General features: G+C 40.0%; 1 pseudogene; it reads right to left on the reverse strand.

Moving 5' to 3' along the window:
- Nucleotides 1–279: 279 nt before the first annotated feature.
- LOC147992812 (uncharacterized) lies at nt 280–2,041 on the reverse strand (annotated as a pseudogene).
- Between the last annotated feature and the right edge of the window lie 4,322 nt (nt 2,042–6,363).

The following is a 6,363-nucleotide window of genomic DNA, read 5'->3' on the forward strand; positions in this document are numbered from 1 at the left end:
TAATGGTGACCACTGCTAATAGATTAAAAGCAAATGAGCTAAAATGGATATTCATAGAGCAGTAGACACTAGACAGTCATAGGCTACAATGCTGTGGGATTTTCATAGATTAAGTGACATGGGTTGCATTAAGATCCAAAAGAGTCAAGAAGAATTGACTCCATCGATGCGAGCCATGTCATAACAGCTGTTTTCACGGTAACTGGAGACTCAGAATTGATAATGGCAAACACCTGACATGTGCCAGATTCCACCCACCTATCCAAACTGGTAAACAATTTAGATGTGCTCAATCCCCTTGCAGGCTACAGTTACAGAATATGCTCAGAAATGACAATGCCAGAACCGTTTTACATGTACCAGACTCCATTCACCGGTCCAAATTGCTAACTAATCACTTCACATGAGCAGAGTATCAACAAATATCATCAAATAAGACTCGTACAGGCTACATTTTCAGAATATCAACAAATATGAACAACATGGCTTAGTAATCGAGGCAAAATTAATAGTTGCATGCATGTTTAATAGTTGCATGCATGCAGTCATAATGTGAGTCAGCTAATTCCTCCACTCAGTTTTCTTGCATGCATGTGAGGTATTAATGATCCCAGTAAACAAAAAGAAATGCTGACTTTCAAAGCAGACATTAAACTTTACATTGGTACCTGTTATTTGAGTTTGTGGTCTTGTATATAAAAATGAAAGGAGTATATAATTCTCAAGCACAGTGCTGAGATTATCAAATAAATTATAGCTATGTTGATTCTCTGTCATAGATGAAAACATAATGAACGCAAAAAGGGAAAAAAATACGAGTACTTGGCTGAGACAAATTACAACTTACATTTTCTCCTTTGAAATCCAATGTGAGAGTATGTACGCAAGTTGTCCCACGTAGAAGCTCGCTTAATTTAAATTCAGGTTGACCACACATCGCATCACACAAGAATTCTAGTTCCCCAAGAGACGGGACAAATTCAAAGGCCAAAGGAGCTTCGTGAGATTCCCAAATATTCCATCCGAGCTTCTCCAGTTTTGGAAGGCAGACCAACTCAAGTCTCTCAAAACGACTCTTGGCGAGTTCTAGAACACGGAGTTCTGAGTTTGGTGCATCGATCTTAAATGGAGAGTGTGCACCAGTATCACACCGAGAGAGGCGTAGATGCTTAAGTTGCTTGTAGCACTCAAACAACAGATGGTGTGTATCCAATTTGTCAATGCGCACATTGTATAGGGAAAGCTTTGTGATGCAGTGGAGCACACTAGGGTAGGCAATGAAAAAGCCATCTATTTCTTGAGCTCGCTGCAGCATATCCTCCTCACTACGGTCCAAAGCATCTACCTCATCAAGAATGGTAAGATCCAAATCTTTCAACAAACCACTGTCAGTTGCATCACCTATGAGTGGGCCAACTTCGTGCAAGAAAGTGTTGATCAGGTAGATCTTAAGATGCAGAGTAGAGTAGAGATGCTGGATTCTTTATGCCGGTTACCCAAGAAACTCCGGGTTGCTTTGGTTAGAGAGGCCATTGCTTCCTCCGTGTCCTTCACCTCTATAGGGTTGAGGCCTGGAATTGGATGGATTTTTTTGGCATTAATGCTGACCTCGGGCAGCAACCAAGGAAGGCGCCTCCACTGTGTTGACAATGACAGTGCACTTGTCCGTGCAGCAGTGCGTACATCGACTCTCGCCAAGATGAACAGTAAAATATCATCTGTCAGTATGCTGAGTCTATCTTCCTCTTTTGGTTGCTGCGAAATTATGAATCTATTTAGTTAATGAACTCCTATATTATGCCACGTGTCATCTATTAGGACGGGTCTCACCTGCTAACCGTAAGACATGGTCTCATATAATTTTTTTCCGTAGGCGGAGGAGGAAGCCTTGAGAGAGCAGAGTTGATCGAGGACGAAGAACCAAGGTACTCCTGACATGCGGGCCCAGTTGTTTATTGTTTTTATCTCACGAGGAGTGTACATATGGAAAGCTCTGTACTTGCAGTTCCAATGTTCCATGCATGTTTTGGATCTCGACCATAGCCTGAAGTCCAACTTAGTAAAGTTGACCAAATTTATATTAAAAAATACCAACATTTACTCTCTCCGGTCATTTTTACTCTGTATATATGAATTGTCCAAAGTTAAAGTTTGATAGTATTTATAGGAAAACGATGTCCTTCAAACAGCTGATGTACATGCAGCGTCCGCTATCTGATTAGCTGTCGGATCGATCTTGATTGAGCGCTCACGCTAGCGTCACATGGAGTCCCTTTTTTTTGCAACAAGTGTATTGTTTCCAAAGGTTTCTGCAACAAAGATCTGATTTCAAAAGAAAAAAATGACGGTGAAGAAGTTTCTTCTGCAACAGGGTTCTCCTCCTCAATTTCATCTTCTCCTCCTCAAATTTTTTTATTTTTTCCTTCAAGAAATTGTTTTCTTCTTGAACTAAATTTAACCTCTCGACAATAGGGTCGGTTGGAATTTCCGGTTCACATACATCCTAGATAAATAAAATCTATGTCACGTTGGTCCGCATAATTTTCATAAACAATCAATGAACCAATAGTTATAAAGATAATATATATACCACATCCGAATCATAGACAGGACGAGGGCCGACGGGGGCGGATACCAAAACCATCGCACTATATAAGATGCAATAATAAAAGTAAGAAAATGATACAAGTATCTATCTAAACAAACAAGTAAGAATATTTTTCCTTTCAGAAAGAAGATAAGAACAAGAAGCTCACCACGATGGTGTCGGTGATGAGATCGGCGCGGGTGATCGACGGCGGTGAAGACGGGGGTGGGGCGTGACGGACCGCTAAATCTAGACAAATCTCAAGGAAAATGGAGTTTTGAGGTCGAGCTTCGAGAGGAGAAAGCTTAACTAGTGTGGCTCGGGCATTTCATCAAACACCTCATGTGCATAGGAGGTGAGCTAGAGCACCACAAACCCCTCCCCTCGCCGGCCAGAGAAAAACAGAGCACTGGAGTGCTCTGCTCGCGGGCGAGGGTATATATAGGCACCTCATTGGTCCCGGTTCGTGGCATGAACCGGGACTAAAGGTCAGCCTTTGGTCCCGGTTCAGGCCACCAACCGGGACCAATGGTGGTGGGCCAGGAGCCAGGCCCATTGGTCCCGGTTCGTCCCACCAACCGGGACCAAAAGGTCCAGACGAACCGGAACCAATGGCCCACGTGGCCCGGCCGGCCCCCTGGGCTCACGAACCGGGACCAATGCCCCCATGGGTCCCGGTTCTGGTCTGAACCGGGACTAATGGGCTGCCCCGGCCTGAACCAAAGCCTCCTTTTCTACTAGTGTACAGATAGTTCAAACGAATTATATGATCTTCTAGACCTCAAATCAAATACCTTAGGTATTCGCGTCCATTTCTTTTTATTCTGCTATATAAGATTTGTCAAAAGAAAATTTTAGTAAAATTTGACCAAATTTATATTAAAGAAATACCAACATCTCTCTCCGGTCATTTTTACTCTGCATATATTAATTGTCCGAAGTTAAACTTCATAAAATTTGACAATATTTATATGAGAAAATATCAACATCTACTATACTAAAGTTATACGATATGAAAATTAAATTATGGCACATCTAATGATATTCATTTTGTATTATGAATATTGATATTTTTTTCTATAAAGTTGGTCAAAATTTACGAAGTTTGACTTCAATATAATCTTATATATGGAGTACAGAATACACGAGGAAGTACAATACTAAAGTTATACAATACAAAAATTAATTTCATGATGCATCTAATGATATTGATATTGTATAAATGTTGATTTTATTTATAAATCGGTCAAACTTCAGGAGGTTTGACATTCTACGCAGAGTAAGAAATCAGATGGGATATTTGTGAACAGCATAACCTACAGCTAACTAGTAGTACTCCCTCCATTTCAAAATATAAGACCTTTTAGAGATTTCAATAGGCTACATAAGGAGCAAAATGAGCGAATCTTAGGAGTGACTCTCCGAGAAGCCATATTTGCAGCGTTGCCGATTATCCCAGAACCAAATTGAACAGTGGAACAATCCTAGCACGATGGGTCAGCGGTGGCAGAGAAATCTCATCCAAAGCAGTCGTCATCTAGGACTAGAATTAGTTCACCATCAGCCTACTCCTAGGGCTTGTTTGTGTTCGAGAATTCGAGTACCTGATCGATCATGGTGTGGAGGAGGTCGAGCGGTGCTCGGCGTCTTGTAGGTGAGGAGGTTGCCGGACGAAGCGGCGGCGCGTGGGTACGCGGGGTGGAGGAGGACGCCTTGGGCGCTGGAGCAGAGTCGATCGGGGAACAACAACCGAGGTGATCCTTGACACACGGGCCCAATTGTTTAATGATCTAGTTTTTTATCTCGCCAGGAGTGTAGTAAATATATATTTTTGAGAGAAAAATTTATATCTATTCATCAACTGTCAAGGTAGTGCCAAGAACACCAAAAATAAAAATTACATCAAATTCCGTAGACCACATAGCGATGACTACAAACACAGGAGCGGGCATAGCCCCTCCCTTGTCGGAGTCGGGCAAATATTATTGCAGTAGACAGTCGGGAAGTTGTCGTGTTAAGGCTTCATATAACCAGCGCAGCAGACCAGTAACAATCACCAATGAAAAGAAGAGTAGATCTGAAAGATTCAACGTGCATACACACAGACGTAGATGTACGAAGACCGGATCCAGGCGGATCCGTTGAAGACAAACGCCGATCAGATCCCACGAGATCCGTTGGAGACACATCTCCACACTCCCTCTGACGATGATGGAAGCATCACCAGGACTGGGGCTAGTCTGGAAGAACCTTATTCCATCTTCAAGAATTGCCGCCTCCTCGTCTTCTTAGCATGGCACAAACCCTAATAAAACTCAAAAAAAAGCACCTAAAAAAATAAAAAGCCATCTAAGTGTCTGAGTGTAGTAAATATAAGCTCTGTAGGTTGAATGATCCATACATGTTTTCTTATATAATTCAAAAGAATTTTATGATCTCCTAGACGTCAAATCAAATAGCTTACACACTCAATTTCTTCTTCGCATAAAAGATTGGTCTAAAATCAACTTAGTAAAGTTTGATCAAATTTATTTAAAAAATATCGACATGTACAATACTAGATTTATACAATATGAAAGTTAATTTCATAACACATCTAATGATATTGATTTCATTTTGTGAATATAGATGTTTTTTCTATAAAATTGGTAAAACTTTACGAGGTATGACTTCAAATAAATCTTACTTTCGAACTGCATCTGGACCAGCCCGCGTGACAGATTCGAACTCGCGATCGCTACGTTCAGATATAAAAGCTAACCATTAGGGACATCACAACAGTTGTGCCTAGAATTTTATTTATTATTTATTCTTCCCGCGGTTCGTGGAAGCTTCCAGCCGGATATCTTTTCCTTTTATCATTTGCGGTTTTTCCTTGACCGGTTTTTGTTTGGTTTTTCTTTCTTTTTCTGTTTCTTTTCATTAATATTTCTTTACATTCTCTTTTTTTCTTCACATTTTTATTATTATTATTTTCTTCTTTTCTCAAAATGCATGAAATTTTTTCAACTTTAACGAACATTTTTTCAAAAATTAATGAACTTTTTTCAAATTAGATAAAAAAAATCAAATTCAATGAACTTTTCTTTCAAAATCAATGAACTTTTTCAATTTAATTGAACTTTTTCTCAAAATTAATGATTTTTCCAAATTCGATGAACATTTTCCAGATTCTTTTAACTATTTTTCAAAATCCATGAACATTTTTAAAATTTGGTGAACTTTCTTCAATTTTTGTGAACTGTTTTCCAAATTCAATGAACTTTTTTCAAAAAATTTCTCAAAATCATGAAATGTTTTAAAGCTTTGTGCACTTTTTTGAAATCCATGTACATTTTTGAATCCACGAAAAAAATCAAATTTTTTTCATTCTTTTTCACTTCGCAATCAAGCCCTACAGCTGCTTCGTAATATAGGTGAGATAGATTGATTGGATTTTTTTTGTTATAGAATTCTAATCGAGCATTAGGTCGGACATAGAAAACTCTTTTCCATCTAAGCCCTTTCATGTCTGGATATGCACACCTACAGTTCATAGTAAGTCGACGTTTGCCCGGTAAACCGCGACGGGTCATTGAAACCGGTGACAGGCGATCTTCTACATGTGCCGGCCCACCATCATGCGCACGTGAGTGCATCGGCAATCCAGCACGTGAGTGCACCATGCGCACGTGAGAAGTTTTCAGAAGCCATAGGACAGGCCCTAAAATAGAAGGCACCAGAAGCAATGACGTTCCGCAAGCAAACATGCGCACCACGAAAGAAACAAGCCAAGA

This window comes from Triticum urartu, chromosome 1A, assembly GCF_056163025.1.
Source record: "Triticum urartu cultivar PI428250 chromosome 1A, HENAU_Tu73, whole genome shotgun sequence".
In the NCBI taxonomy this organism is placed as follows: domain Eukaryota; kingdom Viridiplantae; phylum Streptophyta; class Magnoliopsida; order Poales; family Poaceae; genus Triticum; species Triticum urartu.